We start from the raw sequence: 18,972 nt of genomic DNA on the forward strand, positions 1-18,972 counted from the left end.
ATGATAATGCTTCAGTATTAATCGATAAGATTAATTATAGGTGACATCTCCCTCTGCTATGTTTTTTTCACTCTGTATACATAAAGCTTCATTTTCCCCTAGGTTACAAATTGCTTATTTAGATATTATGGTATTTTTAAGTGTACCTTGGGAAGTCTACACAGGAATAAAAGCTTCCCTGCCATTTTAAGATGCTGTTTTCTTTTAACCTTCCTTTCAATTATGGAGTTTGAGCTTTTAGAAAGGGTGCTTATGGGCTTATAAAGGGTCCCTTTATAGTGAAGGATGTAGCACTTACTAGAGGGCAAGTGAGGTGTTTAATCTTCTTTGTTGCATCTCCTTTTCCAAACCTTTAACCCATGTGGGATTTTCAGAAAAAAAGCCTAATTTTGAGGGTCTTAGAGTGAATAGCAATAGCTTCCCCTTCTCCCCCCTTCACTCAAATCACTTTGAAACTTGGAGAACTGGACTTAATTTAGTATTAGAGAGCCTGGTTTGTCTTTGGATATTGGTGTTACCTCTTCATCAGGCTGTAATTATTCACATGAGTTAATACTACAACAGTTTTACATCTTTATTCTAGGTTTTAAAGTTAGTGATAATCTTTCACTGGAGCTCCTGAGAATGTCACTGACAAAACTATACCAGGAAAATTTATAAATGATAGATAAGTTGTCCTCTAGGAGTCATCATTCTTACTACCAAATCTTCTAGGCCTGTCTCCCAAGGGAAGATAAAATTGGTAAATGTTGGGAAACAGGGTGACTTGTCATATGAGTATTGAATTAAAAACTTGGAGATGCTACAGTGCTCTAGTTCTTTTAAATTTATATGTATAAAAATGTTTTATCAAAACATGCAAATACACTGAGAAATCAATCGACTCCTATTTGACACCAAAACTAAACAAGTAAAGAAACTTTATTTTGTCAGGAACTGTGATTTTATTGGTTTAGAGAGGCAATGGAAAGCTCTCTCTAACAATGTAAACTGGCAACTTCTATGAAACTTATGAGAGTTTGAGAGCACTGAGAGGTTGTAGGTCAGGATATCCACAAGCATTTATTAAGCACCCACGACGTGAAAGGAACTATGGTAAGTGTTGGTAATACAAAGAAAAGAAAGAAATAAAAAAAATTCTCTTTTCTCAAGTAGGTCACATCTAATGGGGGCAGGGGTGGGGTGGGGAGAGACACAGCATTCAAGAAACTATGTAAAAACAAAATGTATGCAGGATAACTAGGTGGTAATCAACAATAGGGGAGTGGCCTACTATTAAGGGGGATCAGGAAAGGCTTCCTGTAGGGGATGAGATTTTACCTAGGACTTGAAGAAAGCTAAGGGATGCAAAAGACAGAGATGATTTACCCAGGCCTACACAGCCAGAATGTGTCAGAGGAGGGGCTTGAACCCTGGTCTGTCTAGCTTTGGCATTCTATGCATTATACCACACTGCCTTCTACAAAAGAAACTATGGAAGCTTTTTTTTTAAATTAAAAAGTACATACTGGCACACCATAAGTGTGCTATCATATCAGAGCGTTATGTAGTCTTATCACAGAAAATAGTATGGCTACAACACATTGCACATAAAGTATTATGAAGATGCAGGGCAAAAGATGTCATCAAAGAAACGCATAATTAATGGCCTGGACATACTGTGAGAATGAGGAATGACCTGTAGGCAGACTGAGGAAATATCCATGAGATGCTAGTAGTAAGTGATAAAGAGCCCCCTTTTATTGGGTTGATTCTCTGTGGCAAATTTATGTGAGTGTATGGACAAAGAGTTGTACGGGACAGGTGGTGTGACATTTAAAAAGGTTTGAGAGACATAATTTCTGGGTAATTCAATCATTTTATTAATAAGGTCAGCATGTTTATTCATAACAGGATGGTCATCTGATCATCTCTCTTATACCAAAGACCCCTCAGGGGGCTGGACTTGCACTTTATATACCCCCGGAAGAGCAGCTGCTCCTCAGGGCGGCAGTCAACACTGATTGGTTAACAATTAATGAGAAAATGAATATTACAGCAAGAGGGTGGGATATATTACAATGAGTCTTGGGCTACACCCAAATTTTGGTCAAAGAGACATCAATTTCTATATCACCTGCATGGCAAAAGGGAGAACCAACACTTTGCAGACCTGTCTGAGAAAACACAATGAGCAGGAATGTACCTATGAGCCCAAACTTAGAATTTTTTACTGTCTGATTCGATCTTGGCCTGGGTAAATCTTTAAGAGAGATTTCCCACACTGGTTGATTTCTGGATGGGGAATTAAAAAAGGGGGAAAACCTTGGTCCTAATACAATCATTAGTTATTAATAAACAATAATTTCTCACTGTAGGCATGGGTTTCAATCTCCCTTGATATTAGGGATACAGACACTCATGAGATCACTGATCCATTTAAATATCACAAGCTAAATAAGAGTAAAAGAGTAAATAATCATAAAAAAGAAGCATCAAAACATTTAAAAGGGGGAACATTCTATTTCCCTCTATGGTTTCTCTTCTGCCTTCACTGTTCCTGAGAAGAACCTGACATGATTCTCTTAGATTAAGTTAGATAAATTTCTGCCACAAAGCCGTTAACCTCCAGGAATGCAAATACTAATATTTATTGTTGTAATTGCACAAGCAGGCACCCACCCTCTCGTCCAATATAACCATGCATTTCAGAACAAAATCTGAAAGGCTCCTTTTGTTGTAGAGAATGAGAGCCTCTGCTTTATTGCCAGTCTCTAGACTCACATCTCTAGTGTTTGCCAAGGTATAAGCAGCTTAAAAAAATCGACATTCGGTGCTAAACACTGAGCACTTTGCTACACAATGACGATCATCATTATATAATAACAACTGACAAATGGACCATTACTGTCGGAGGGGAGGCTTTTAAATCAGTCCTTAACTACTTTTATTAAGGGTTTGGAAGGTAATCAGTGGAATTATATTTTTCTTGTGTGTTTATTCCTCTACCTACATGCTTTAGAGACTGTGCCAGTTATAATCTACCCCCACTACCTGTTGTGAAACATGGGTAACAAGATGATACAAGCAATTAGCAAGCTCTGCTCACTCCTTGGAGGTGGAATTTTCTGAAACCTTGAAGTTGTGTTGATAACGCTCAGCTGTCTGTGGTTTCCCCTTAAGGACATTAACCATCACCTTTTCCTCAGGCATCTTTCAGTATTTTCCAGGTAGATGTCATTTATTTACACGTGAAAGTGTACCCCAGTGAAACACGGTTTAATTTCCTCACCTGTAGAAAAGGGGGGGGGCTCATTGGATGACACCTAAGGCCCCTCCAGCTCAAGATCTGTGATTCTATGACGTGGCTCCCTATCCTTAAGTCTCTCCAGTGGCCTCTCAATTGTTCTTCTCTGAACTAAAATGTCATTCATTTTCTTCAATCTAACCCACAGGGTATTAATAAGTTTTACTGCATGATATCAAGGCATATTGGACTGTGAGGTGCATTGGATTACTAATTGAAGTAATCTTTCAGGAAAAAAATAGACACTTTTCATTGTTTTTCTTTGACCAAAATTTGAATCTAGGAAAAGCTATATATAAGCTAAGGGAAGAGAAACAATAAGGGCCCCAAACTGGGACCCAGGTGTTAATCATTATTCTGTGCCCCTGTGAGATTTTTTACAAGTCACTTATTTTTTTTTTCTGGTTTCAGTTTTGTTACCTGTAAAATGGGTTGTGAGGGTGGAGAGGGAATTACCTGATCTCTAAATTCCAATTCCAACAGTAACAGTCTAATTATGGGTTTTGATTTATAGGCTATTTCCTAAAAGAAACAAATCCCTACATATGGGCAAATTTAGTTATTAAAATCAGTACTGGGAATTAACAGAATGATAATAATAGCCAGCTAGGTGATACAGTGAATTGAGTGGTGGACCTGGAGTCAGGAAGACCAGAGCTCAAACTAGCCTCAGATGCTTGCTAGCTATATGACCCTTGGCAAGTCATTTAATCTCTGCGCCTCAGTTTCTTCATCTGTAAAATGGTGATAATAATAGCACTTACCCCTCAGGGTTGTTGTGAGGATCAAAAAAACCTTCAAATACTACATAATTGTAGATATTATTATTACAGTACCCAACTTTTTATAGCATTTAAAGCTTCACAAAGTGCTTTACATGTACTGTTATTTTATCCTCATAACAACACTGGTAATTAGGTACTATCATTATTCCCATTTAGCAGCTGAAGAAACCGAGGTTAAATGGTTTGCCTAACATCACACAGCTAGTGTCAAAGGTGTGAGTCAAACTCAGAACTTTCTGACCTCAAGTCCAATACTTTTCCCCCTGTGACAACTAGCTGTAGAAGTCAACAGGCCACTATAGGGATTGTAAAGTAGAGGCTCTGTAAGTTCAGTGGTTCAAATTTAGAAAAAGATGATTTGAACCAATTCAAGTTCCCAAGGGATCTTCAGATGGAAGGCATCGTAGCCATCCTGTGTCAAAGTGGGGCCTTCAATGGACATGTTTAGATGACCTTTCCTTCAGGCCAATGTAATGTCAGATGAAGTATTGTTTTGTCTTGTATCTCACATTACTGGGGTAAGGAAAGGATGAAGCTGGAAGACAACTTGCTAATTAGTTTTTCATTGTCTCAGGGCCTCTATGGAGATTCTGATGTGTTCAAGATGACTTGTTAATGAGCAGTGCACAGCAGTCTACTTGCCCCTCACCAACAAATCCCCAAACAGCAAAAAAGGGCATTTTTGGCTCTTTCAAATGAATGAGCCAACACAGGACATTTATAACCAAAGCCAATTTGCACTCTCACCACTGGTGGATTTGGCTGTATTCTAATCCATCCTAGTGTTCCCTATCACTGACTTTTTTCTCTTTCTGTTTGTCTTTTCGTTCTTAGATATCATCCTTTATTATCTGATTTTCTATTATTCCTTTACTCTGAAAGAACCTATGTTAGCCTATAATTTCCTTGCTAGCACCCTGAAGACTTAACAATGGGGTTCAGTTCCATGTTGTTAGCCTCTGACCTCTCTCGGCTATTTTTGAGTTCAGTTGGTTGTTTGCAGTTTTATTTTGGCTTCCTGGTAACACATCACTAATATGAAGTCAGTGTGTGATTTTAAAGGAGGAAAAAATGACCTTGTCAAATTCATTCCTCACTCAAAGAAATCAGTGCTCAGATTCAAGACTTCCTGAAGCCTAGATAAAGAGTGTGAGCTTGTTCACATCCACATTCAATGATTTCTCAAATGAAGCATGCACAGAAATTTGACATATTGATTTCCAAAGCATTGATATAATCAAATAAAAATTCAAGAAGAAGATTAAGTTTCATGAATGCTTACTGTAAGATTGTATGTTCCATTTGTCACTACGAGTACCTACACTTGTGAGTAAACTTTCTTTCTTGAAGTGAAACAAAACAATTTTTAGATGACCAATCACTGACTACCGGTTCTTAACCTGGGGTTGTTGAACTTTTTTCTTAAATATTTTGATAACCTTATTTCAATATTATTGTTTTTCTTTGTAATCTTATGTATTTTATTTATTTAAAATATTATTTTGAGAAGAGGACTATTCACCAGACTGTTCATGATGCAACAAACCTTAAGAAGTCCTTATCAGAAGAAATATAGATGTGTTTGTTAAACTCACTTTCAGAGGCAGGGCCAAGATGGTGGAGTAAAGTCAGGAACTTACCTGAGGTCTCCCCAAACCCTTCTAAATGCCTTTAAAATGACTCTAAGCAAAATTCTAAAGCAGCAGAATCCACAAATAACATAGGGAGAATAAGTGAATGTTACTCTCATCAGAATTGGCTCAAAGAGAGAATAACAGATACACTCAATTGGATATAGAAATCTATCTTACCATATAGGAAAGAAGGGGATAAGAGAAGGTGGGAAGGGCAGTGACAGAAAGGAGGGCAGATTGGGGGAGGGGTAGTCAGAAACAAAACACTTTTGAGGAGGGACAGGTTAGAAGGACAGAATAGAATAAATGGGAGGGGGAATAGGATGGAGGGAATTTCAATTCAACATCTCATAAATGACAAGGTAAATATCTGATGATAAAAATACAATTATCAAAAATTAAGGTTAAATTTTGTTCTGCGACATTTAAAAAATTATGGCAAAATAAGTTAGAGATACCTAGTGTGTCCCGTATTCATGTTTGTATGTGTTATATCCTTTGGAAAATGAAATATCGTAATAAAATTTTAATAAACTTTGTTAGATACAATTGTCATTTTATCTTACTTCAAAAAAGCTATGAATTCATGTGTGTGAGTATAGTCCATCCACTGATGCAGCTATCAACTCCTCCTCATGTTATTAGATAGACTTTGATGAGTGGCTATGGATAAAAATGGTATATTGTCTGGAGGCCAGTCTTGTAGTGATGAGCTTCTCTGAGCTCTGAGCTAGGTATTTAGATGATAGTCACCCAATATTATGGTAGATTCATCTTTCCTGTTTGGGAGGACTGTATTGCACTTTGCTGGCAGAACCTTTGAAGATTTAGAAAGGAAAGGGAGTAAGCATTTATATAGTGCCTACTATGTGCCAGGTACTGTGTGTGCTTTATAAATATCTCATTTAATCCTCACAATGACAATGGAAGCAAGATACTGTTATCTGCATTTTACAGTTGAGGAGACTGATGCAAACAGAGGTTAAGTGATTTGCCCAGGGTCACACAGCTAGCAAGTATCTGAGGTTGGATTTGAACTCAAGTCTTCCTGACTCCAGATCCAGTGCTTTATCTACTGCTCCACCTAGCTGTCTCCTAGGGTTACAACTGTGCCACACTTGTCTCCCCCTTTTTTTTAAAAACCCTCTCATCTTCTATCAATCTTCTCAGCTAGACTCCTTGAAAAAGCAGTCTATATTCAGTGCCTCCACTTTCTTTCCTTTCACTCCCTTTGGAATCCTCTGATTTCTGAAATCTGGTCTCTGATGTCCATGCTCAACTGAAACTTATGTTTCTAAAGCTACCAATTATCCCTTAATTGTCAAATTAATGACCTTTTCTCAGTTTTCATCCTTCTTGACCTCTCTGTACCATTTGAGCTTTCTGACTACCTTCTCCTGTATACTTTCTTCTCTATGCATTTTCATGACACTTCTTCCTGAGTTCTTCTATTACTTGTCTGAGTATTCCTTCTCAGTCTCCTTTGTTCATTCATCATACATGTCACATTCACTAATTGTGGATATAGTTCAAGACTGTCCTGGGCTCTTTTCTTTTTTCTCTCTGTATATGCTCTTTAACTTGGTGATCTCATCAGTTCAGGTTCAATAAACATCTCTATGCAGATGATTCTCATATCTATTTATTCAGCCTTTGTCTCTCCTGAGGTCCAGTACCCAATTACCAATTGCTTATTGGAAATTTAAAAAGGATGTCTTGGAGAAATATTGAAATTAAAACTTTCCAGGATGGGGGAGAAAGGGATTTTGGGAGAATGTTTTGTGATATAACATCAAAAGATATCAATAAAATTAATTTTAATCCAGTATTTTGCATACATGGTTTCATGTGTAGTTTCCACCATGATAATTTCATGTTATGTGCCAAAATCTGTTACATGAGGTAGAGGAATTCTAAAACAACTCAATAAGTTCTTCCAATTTAAATAAAAATATATCATCTGTTCTCAATGAATTTAATGCAAAGGTAGGTATGAGGAAACTGGTAAAAATGTTAAAATATGTTTGAGAATTAAGAAAGGAAAGAGGACAATGACTTGAGATGACAGAAAGTCTTCATTCCTTTATGCAATGAATACTTACAGTGAATATTTATGATGACAGGCATGATAAGAAATGAAACTGTCTGTAGCTTAATAGGAAATGACTGGTTCCCAGTTCAGGAACCATTTCTTTTTTTTTTTTCAAAATAAAAATTTTTATTTTATTTTTTTAAATTTATTTAACATATTTAGTTTTCAGCATTGATTTTCACAATAGTTTGAATTACAAATTTTCTCCCCATTTCTACCCTCCCACCCACTCCAAGATGGCATATATTCTTGTTGCCCTGTTCCCCAGTCAGCGCTCCCCTCTGTCACCCCACTCCCCTCCCATCCCCTTTTCCCTTCCTTTCTTGTAGGGCAAGATAAATTTCTATGCCCCATTGTCTGTGTATCTTATTTTCTAGTTGCATGCAAAAACATTTTTGTTTGTTTTTGAACATCTGTTTTTAAAACTTTGAGTTCCAAATTCTCTCCCCTCTTCCCTTCCCACGCACCCTCCCTAAGAAGTCAAGCAATTCAACATAGGCCACATGTGTATCATTATGTATAACCCTTCCACAATACTCATGTTACGAAAGACTATATTTTGCTCCTTCCCAACCCATCACCCTTTATTGAATTTTCTCCCTTGACCCTGTCCCCTTTTGAAAGTATTGGTTTTTGACTACCTCCACCCCTATCAGCCCTCCCCTCCATCATCCCCCCCCCCATTTATTTTTATCTTCTTCCCTTTTCTTTCCTGTGGGGTAAGATTCCCAATTGGGTATGTATACTATTCCCTCCTTAGGCCAAATCTGATGAGAGCAATGTTCACTCATTCCCCCCCTCATCCACCCTCTCCCCTCCTCCCACAGAACTGCTTGCTCTTGCCTCCTTTATGCGAGATAATCCACCCCATTCTATCTCTCCTTATCTCCCTCTCTCAGTATGTTCCTCTCTCATCCCTTAATTTGATTTTATTTCTTTTAGATATCTTCCCTTCATCTTCAACTCACCCTGTGTCCTCTCTCTCTCTCTCTCTCTCTCTCTCTCTCTTTCTCTCTCTCTCTCTCTCTCTCTCTCTCTCTCTATATATATATATATATATATATATATGCATACATAGATATATACATACATACACATTCACCCATATATATACATAAACATATATGTATGCATATTCCCTTCAGCTACCCTAATACTGAGGTCTCATGAATCATACTTGTCATGTTTCCATGTAGGAATGTCAACAAAACAGTTCACCTTTACTAAGTTCCTTGCAATTTCTTTTTCTTGTTCTTTCTCTTGATTACCTTTTCATGCTTTTCTTGATTCTTATGTTTGAAAGTCAAATTTTCTATTCAGTTCTGGTCTTTTCACTGAGAAAGCTTGAAAGTCCTCTATTTTATTGAAAATCCATATTTTGCCTTGGAGCATGATACTCAGTTTTGCTGGGTAGGTGATTCCAGGTTTGAATCCTAGCTCCATTGACCTCCGGAATATCGTATTCCAAGCCCTTCAATCCCTTAATGTAGAGGCTGCCTAGATCTTGGTTATTCTGATTGGGTTTCCACAATACTCAAAGTTGTTTCTTTCTGACTGCTTGCAGTATTTTCTCCTTGATCTGGGAGCTCTGGAATTTGGCGATAATATTCCTGGGAGATTTCTTTTTGGGATCTATTTGAGGAGGCGATTGATGGATTCTTTCAATTTCTATTTTGCCCTGTGGCTCTAGAATATCAGGGCAGTTCTCCTTGATAATTTCTTGAAAGATGATATCTAGGCTCTTTTTTGATCATGGCTTTCAGGTAGTCCAATAATTTTTAAATTCTCTCTCCTGGATCTATTTTCCAGGTCAGTGGTTTTTCCAATGAGATATTTCACATTGTCTTCTATTTTTTCATTCCTTTGGTTCTGTTTTATAATATCTTGATTTCTCATCAAGTCACTAGCTTCCACTTGCTCCAATCTAATTTTTAAAGTAGTATTTTCTTCAGTGGTCTTTTGGACCTCCTTTTCCATTTGGCTAATTCTGCCTTTCAAGGCATTCTTCTCCTCATTGGCTTTTTGGAGCTCTTTTGCCATTTGAGTTAGTCTGTTTTTTAAGGTGTTGTTTTCTTCAGTGTATTTTTCAGTATTTTTTTGGGTCTCCTTTAGCAAGTCATTGACTTGTTTTTCATGGCTTTCTCGCATCCTTCTCATTTCTCTTCCCAATTTTTCCTCTACTTCTCTAACTTGCTTTTCCAAATCCTTTTTGAGCTCTTCCATGGCCTGGGACCAGTTCATGATTTTCTTGGAGGTTTCTGTTGTAGGCTCTTTGACTTTATTAATTTCTTCTGTCTGTATGTTTTGGTCTTCTTTGTCAGCAAAGAAAGAATGCAAAGTCTGAGACTGAATCTCGGTGCGTTTTCGCTGCCTGGCCATATTCCCAGCCAACTAACTTGACCTTTGAGTTTTTCAGTGGGGTATGACTGCTTGTAGACTACAGAGTTCTATGTTCCACGTTTGGGGGGGAGGCGCCAGCTCTGCCACCCCAGCACTGCTCCTTTCCCAAGAACCCCCAACCCGAACTGGGCTTAGATTTTCAGCAGGCTGAGCAGCCCTGCTCTGATCCGCCACTTAATTCCTCCCACCAGGTGGGCCTCGAGACGAAAGCAGCAACAGCCGTAGCTGCCCCACCTCTGCTGCCCCTGGGGCTGGAAGCCGAACTGCGAACTCCTTCCACTCCTGCAGCTTTTCCCACTAACCTTCTCAGCAGTCTTTGGTGTTTGTGGGTTGAGAAGTCTCGTAACTGCCGCAGCTCACTGATTCAGGGTGCTAGGGCATGCTCTGCCCAGTTGCTGGTCTTGTTGGTCCATGCCGCTCAGGCTGGGCTCTGCTCCACTCCATTCCCAGCTCCTAGCTCCGTGTGGGATAGACCTCACCCAGAGACCATCCAGGCTGTCCTGGGCTGGAGCCCTGCTTCCCTCTGCTGTTCTGTGGGTTCTGCCGTTCTAGAATTGGTTCAGAGCCATTTTTTATAGATTTTTGGAGGGACTCGGTAGGGAGCTCACGCTATTCCCTGCTTACCAGCTGCCATCTTGGCTCCGCCCCTCAGGAACCATTTCTAAATTGTTGCTGTTCAGTTGTTTTGGTTGTATCCAACTCTTCATGACTCCATTTGGGATTTTCCTGGCAAAGATACTGGAATAGTTTGCCATTTTCTTCTCCGGCTCATTTTACAGTTGAGGAACTGAGGCAAACAAGGTTAAGTGACTTGACCAAGGTCACACAGCTAGTAAGTGTCTGAGGCCAGATTTGAACTCCAGAAAAGGGATCTTCCTGACTTCTGGCCTGGCACTCTATCCACTGCACCACCTAGCTGCCAGTTTCTAAATTAGAATGAAGATCAAAATCAATATTTGCCACCCCTTCTACGTTCATTCCATGCTCTCTGCCCCACCCCCCCAATTTGCACTTACTCTCATGTTTGGAGGTTTCCAGAGAGTTGTTTGAATGTTCAGGGATAATGCTAAGAGTACAAGTTTCTAATGCTCATGAACCTCCACTGTTGAGCTTTCTGCTAACAATAAGCCAGTAGACTGAAACATATTTTAGCAAAAGTATTTACTAAGGTGGTATAGTAAGAACACTTGGTATAAGAACATCCCCCACAAAATACTTGGGTACATTCCTACAGATATACCCAGGACATTGGGAAGAATGGGCTTAAACTTATTTGTGTGGTAGTGGGGCACATCCTATGTATAGGATACATTTATGGCTAAGGATGTACTTATTATCTGTAAAACCCTGGGCAACTTGCTTAACCACTTAGGGCTTCAAGGTACTCATCTGTAAAATGAGGTTAGATATGATTATCTGTAATACCCCTTACACCTCTAAATCTACAATCTTAATTCAAGAATCCAGAAAAAAACAAAACATTTAGACTCTAATAGAGTGTGACCTAAAATTCACCCCCCAAAATATGGCCAAAGGGACATAACTTATCCATAAGAAGACAGGCCCAGTTACTCCCCCTGCTTTATACTTCTTGCTCTGTAGTGATCAAAACAATGTTATCACTGCTCCTGTAACAGGAATGACATAAATCCTTAGGATTTCATTTAAAATGCGTGTGACTCCCCAGACAAAAATTCCCTTCCTTGGCCATCGTCTCTCTATGTGTGTTGACTTCCCATATTATAATGTAAGCTCAAAGAGAACAGAGCCAGTCCCATGTTTATATTTCTATCCTAAGTACTTAGTACGGTACCAGAACAGAGAAGGTCTTTAAGTTTTTTTCATTCATTCCTTTAGATGTATGTGTTTGAAAACACTTTGAGTATCTATGTTTTCCATGCTGCAGAGACTCCCTCCACTGATGCAAATTACAGACCTCTTTATGACTTAAGTTATCTTTGAAAGTTGCTGTGGCTGAAAAAATTAATCACACTGCAGCCAAGCTCATGATATAGTGATTTAGTGAAGGTTATCCTTAGGCAGTAGACAGATATATAGAATGTTACTGGGGCCTGTATTTAAAGCCTTCCCAGTATGGCAATGCCAGGAAAACTTTGTTTGGCATTGCCTTCTATGGTACAGGGTCACCTCAACACCATGATAAAGCATTGGAATGGAACCTAGGGGGGCATACATTTAATATACAGTACTTGAAAATAAGTATTACTATTGAGAATTTAAGATCTGCACTTGAGATGCATTGAAGTAAGTTTTTGGAAACTGCCAGCCAATAAATTAACTTTTGGCACAGGAGAAAATAATGTGATTGCTAATCAAGGCAGACTCCAGGGGAAGACCCAGCCACTAGTAATTTAATTATGGACAGGCAGCATGGAGTCACAGGAAGGAGATCATAGGCAAAAATTGATAGGAGAGAAAACACATTTAAGAGGTAAGGAACACTGATATACTAGTTCTCATTTTCAAAGCACCATGGAGACTGTTGACTGCATTGATCTCCCTTGGTATCAGTGGGATTTTTTTATGGTAAAGATCTTGTTATCTTCTTTGAAAAATTAGATTTAAGGAACCTCTAAGATGAAATCTTCAAGGATAGTAAGTCTATTATAAAAGACAATTTCTTGTGACTAGGAATTTTAGAACAGAGTTAAAAAAGAAAGAAAGTAGTAGAAAGGGAGAAGATGAAAGAATCAATTTCTTTTGCATATTAATGACATTCAAGAAAGAATGTAATACCGATAAAGTATTTTAAGATCGGGAAGGGCATTAGTACCTCATGAAGATGGAGTAGTTAAGAATATCACTTATATGTGTAGAAACCAGAGAAATATAAATGAATAAGCACATTCAAGATGATTAAAAATACAGTATAGAAATTGATACAACATACCTTTATTTTAAATAGAAATAAAAAACTCAAGCAGGTTTTGAGAGTTTCCATTTTGAAAATGTTTTTCATGTATTAACTGTGGAGAATGGGAAAGAGGTATATGATTTTCTTCTCCATCAGAACACACAATGATTGAAAATCTTTAGTAAGTTGGAAAAATTGGGGTAACAAAATCAGTATCATAAAAGGATAAATAAATCATTGCTCTCTACCTACCCCTGTGAAGTTAGAATATAAATAATCTTGTAGATAATAGAGATGAGTTAGGATCAAATTCAAGTACAAGAAGAGAGAGGACATAAGATCTAGAAGGGACAGGCATTAATGGAATTGAGTTGGAATTTATTTATACAAAGATTAATGTATGTAATAAATTATAACAGGCAACAATAGTTCTATATCCCAGTGTTATAAATAGCACTGCTATAAGGCTACTACAGTGCTATAAATTGTGATACATGAAATGTGTTCAAACTGACTGCTGTTTACCTATGCTTTCAGTCAGCTATTGTCTGCCTGTCTTCCTTTTTCTTCCTTGTTCTCCTTAATCTCTTCCATTTCCCCCCAATTTCCTCAATTTACCTATTTATTTATTCACAGATGATTCCTCTGAAAATTGTCAATTCTGCTGTATTTGGCGTTTCAAGTCTCTGTGCATAGATATTTGAGCCATTCACAGAAAAGGTGCTATACAAATCATGTGCATGAATAAATAACAAATGTAAAGGAAAATGGAAGCATTTCTACTTTAAGAATGCTTCCAAGGCTGGGCCTATATCATTTGACATTTTAGCAAAGGGTTATGGTTCAGTGTAGCCACAGCCTAAATCACATGGAAAATCTGTAACAGCTGTGAAATTGATAAATTATGGCTTAAGCCTGGATGGTGGCTGACACTCATCATAGCAAAATGTAATTAGAAAATTTATGAATTGGAGCTTTAGTCTTTTTGTGTGGAACATAAAGTTTCATTACTAGCCATATGATCCTGGGTAAGTTGTTCACCTCTCAAAATCAGTTTCAAATCCGCATCTCTGACTATAGGACAACTCCCCTTAGATGCCCTATCTCATACTCAAACTGAGTTTATTATATCTTCCCCTAAACTTGCTCCACCTTCTGGCTTTCTACTTCATCTGTGCTATTACAAATCACCATGATTTTAATGTTCATAATCCTGGTATTATTTTGAATTTCCTGCTCCTTAAACTCTTTTATATTCAACCACTTACCATGTTCTGCTGATTCCAGCGCCGAAGTAACTCTAGCATTTGCTATCTCTTTATATCCAACATCACCTCTCTAATATAGGCCCTCATTATCACTGGCCTACTCCAATAGGTGACTAACAAAATCATTCTATTTTCTTTCTCTTCCCTCCCCCAAACCATCCTTTGTACCATTGTCAGACATTTCATTGTATGCTCAAAATTTTCATAATGCTAGGCCCTTCCTTCCCACTGAAGATTGAATTTCGAAGTCTAATCTAGTGGCTCCCTGTGGAGAAACACTATGTGGTAAAGTGAAATGAATACAGAGGGGGAAACCAGGTTTAAATCTTGACTTTCCCACTTATTACTTGTGTGACCTTGACAATGAACTTATTTGAGTCTCACTTTCCTCATCTGTAGTGAGGGCATTGGAATAAATGACCTCCAAAGTGTCCTAAATTTATATTCATGTGGATCCTACTCTGCATTGCTTCAGTGAAACTCGAACACCTCAGCCCTCCACAACCATCTTAGTCTCTTTAATATTATCTGCCTTTTCTGTCATGCTGAACTCATTCCTCAGTGATTAATAAAGTCCTGCCCAGTCATACCCCTCCCTTCATAGTGATTCTGAAACTCCAACTATCATTATTCACACCCCCTTCTCCATTTTCCATTGATTATTCCCATATTCCCATGACTTTCAAGATAACCTCCCTTCCCCCGGAACCCAGTGTCATACTCTAAAGATACCTACCCCTTTCACTGTGCTCTTTGGAATGCCATAGATAATAAATTTGTTTTCATATTAAAATCTTCTCCTTTTCCATTCCTTCCATCTTCTGGCCCTCATGGAGATCTGGCTTTCTCCTGATTTACAAAGCTTCCCTGGACATCCTTTCCAATTCTGGTTGCATTCTCGCTCAGTTGCCACTCATGTGGAGGAGTTGGAATGCTCCCTATTTCTACTTTTAAGCTCTCTCTACCATCATCACTTAGTAACCTTTCCTTCTTTGTGGGTCAATCAATCTATATCTACCACATATCCAAAATTCTGGTAGCTGTTACCTGCTAACTTCCAGAATACTGCCCTTCTTTCCTCAATGACTTCAATGCCTGGCTCACAGTCTTTCTCTCTTCCATAACTTTGGCACTCGTAATAGGCCATATACATATATATGTATGTATATATTGATACTTCCTCAAATACCTTAACCTCCCAGTTTCTCAATTTATGCATATCTCATGACCTACTCCTCCATACTGCCTCAGATATGCACAGAGATAATCATATCCTTGATTTTACTATCACCGCCACCTTCCAAATGTCATACTTTCACAAACCCTGGAATTTCGTTATCTGATCACAATCTGTTGTCTTTCCATTGCTCCCTCTACATTGTAGTCTTTAACTTCGCTCTTCATCCTCACTGTGACCTCCAACACCTGTGCCCCCCAATTCTTTCCTGGCCCATTGCCCTTGCAATGGCTATAGTCTCTTCCCTTCCCCATTTGACCCCTTGGTAAACTAGTTCAACTCTGCACTGTCCTTCACTTTTGAGTTTCTTGCCTCATTATCATATTGGAGATCTTGCCCTGCCAAGCCTTAGTCTTGGATTACTCCCATTAACTGCTGCCTTTGCTCCCACTCACATGATGCTAAATGAAGCTGGTGCAAATCTTAAAACCATGCTAACTGGGTTCACTCCAAATTTATGTTACATAGTCTCAGTTGTAGCAAGATACTCCATGTACCTCCCTAATCAATGCACTATCCCACTCACCACAGTGGCTCTTTCAAATCTTCTCATCCCTCCTCAAAACTCTGATAGCTTCCCCTCCTCCCATTCTCTTAGCTGAGAACCTTGCCTAAGACCATTCACAAAGATCTTTCCCCCTCTTTCTCATCTGCCATGACTCATATGCCTTGTGTCACTATTTCCTACTTCATCCCTGTCTCACCTAAAGAGGAGACCCTTCTCGTCAACACTAACTCAACATACACAAGAGATACTGTTCCATCCTGTCTTTTTCAGCAGTTTGCCCCCTCTATCATCTTTAACCTCTCACTTTTCTACAATCCTTTCCTGTCTTCTGATTGCTTACCTATCACCTTCTCTACTATCGCATCTCCCCATCCTCAGAAATCCGTCACTTGATTTGTCCATAGCCATTCATTATTATCTCATGTCGCCTCCCTTTTGTATTAAATTCCTGGAGAAGTCTGTCTACAACCAGACTTCCTCTTCTGTCACTCTCTTCTTAATTCTTGGTAGTCTGGCTTTTGACTTCATCATTTGACAAAAACTAGAAAAGTTCCCAATGATCTATCAAGCTCCAAACTAATGCCATCTTCATTCTCGAACTTTCTGCAGTTTTTGCCATTGTTGATCATCTTCCTTTTGATACCCTTCTCTCTGGATTTTGGTGATTCAGCTCTATCCTTGTTCTTCTCCTACATACCTGACCAGTCCTTCTTAGTCCTTTTTATTGTATCTTCATCCAGGTCATGCCTACTATCTATGTGTGTCCCATAGGGCCCTCTTCTATACCATTTCACTTCGTGATTTCATCAGCTCCTTTGGATTAAACTATCATCTCTCTGCTGAGGATTTTTAGATATATTAAACTATCCTAAATCTCTCTTAATCTAGACTCACATCACCTATTGGACATCTCAGATTGGATGTCCCATAGACACTTGTCCAAAATTGAACTCATTATCTTTCTCCCCTATACTTTCTCTTTTTCCATCTTCCATCACCACCTTTCTAGTCCTGGAGGCTTAAAATTTATATGTTATCTTCAACTCTTCACTCTTTTTTAAAGTTTAATTTTCATTTTTCAATTTTTAAAAATTTATTATTTATTTATTTAGTATTTTTAGTTTTCACCATTGATTTCCACAAGAGCTGGAATTACAAATTTTCTCCCCATTTCTACCCTCCCCCTGCTCCAAGAAGGCATATATTCTGATTGCCCTGTTCCCTAGTCCGCCTTCCCTTCTGTGATCCCACTCCCCCCATCCCTTTTTCCCTTACTTTCTTGTAGGGCAAGATAGATTTCTATGCCCCATCACCTGTATATCTAAATTCCTAGTTGCATGCAAAAATTTTTTTTTTGAACATCTACTTTTAAAACTTCGAGTTCCAAATTCTCTCCCCTCCTCCCTCTCCACCTACCCTCCCTAAGAAGGCAAGCAATTCAACACAGGCCACATGTGTAGCATTATGCAAAACCCTTCCACAATACTCATGTTGTGAAAGATTAACTATATTTTGCTCCTTCCTATCCTATACCCCTTTATTCAATTTTCTCCCTCGACCCTCTCCCTTTTCAAAAGTGTTTGCTTTTGATTACTTCCTCCCCCTATCTGCCCTCCCTTCTCTTGTCCCCCCTCTTTTATCTCCTTCCTCCTTCTTTCCTGTGGGGTAAGATACCAAATTGAGTATGTATGTTATTCCCTCCGCAGGTCAAATCCGATGATAGAAAGATTCACACATTCCCCCTCACCTGCCCCATCTTCCCTTCCTACAGAACTGCTTTTTCTTGCCACTTTTATGTGAGATAACTTACCCCATTCTATCTCTCCCTTTCTCCCTCTCTCAATATATTCCTCTCTCATCACTTACTTTGATTTTATTTTTTTTAGGTATCATCCCTTCATATTCAACTCACACCGTGCCGTCTGTATATGTATATGTATATATATATATATATATGTATATATATATATCTATATGTATATATTTATATGTATGTATGTATGTATGTATGTATATTCCCTTCAGCTACCCTAAAACTGAGAAAGGTTTCATGAATTACACACATCATCTTATCATGTAGGAATGTAAACAAAACAGTTCAACTTTAATAAGTCCCTTATGATTTTCTCTTTCTTTTTTACCTTTTCATGCTTCTCTTGATTCTTGTGTTTGAAAGTCAAATTTTCTATTCAGCTCTGGTCTTTTGACTGAGAAAGCTTGAAAGTCCTCTATTTTATTGAAAATCCATATTTTGCCTTGGAGCATGATACTCAGTTTTGATGGGTAGTTTATTCTTGGTTTTAATCCTAGCTCCATTGACCTCCAGAATATCATATTCCAAGCCCTTCGATCCCTTAATGTAGAAGCTGCTAGATCTTGTATTATTCTGATTATGTTTCCACAATACTCAAATTGTTTCTTTCTGGCTGCTTACAGTATTTTCTCCTTGATCTGGGAGCTCTGGAATTTGGCGACAATATTCCTAGGAGATTTCTTTTTGGGATCTATTTGAGGAGGCAATCTGTGGATTCTTTCAATTTCTATTTTGCCCTGTGGCTCTAGAATATCAGGGCAGTTTTCCTTGATAATTTCTTGAAAGATGATGTCTAGGCTCTTTTTTTGATCATAGCTTTCAGGTAGTCCAATAATTTTAAAATTATCTCTCCTGGATCTATTTTCCAGGTCAGTGGATTTTCCAATGAGATATTTCACATTGTCTTCCATTTTTTCATTCCTTTGATTCTGTTTTATAATTTCTTGATTTCTTATAAAGTCACTAGCTTCCACTTGCTCCAATCTAATTTTTAAGGTAGTATTTTCTTCAGAGGTCTTTTGTACCTCCTTTTCCATTTGGCTAATTCTGCCTTTCAAGGCATTCTTCTCCTCA

This window comes from Trichosurus vulpecula, chromosome 4 (assembly GCF_011100635.1).
Source record: "Trichosurus vulpecula isolate mTriVul1 chromosome 4, mTriVul1.pri, whole genome shotgun sequence".
Taxonomy (NCBI): domain Eukaryota; kingdom Metazoa; phylum Chordata; class Mammalia; order Diprotodontia; family Phalangeridae; genus Trichosurus; species Trichosurus vulpecula.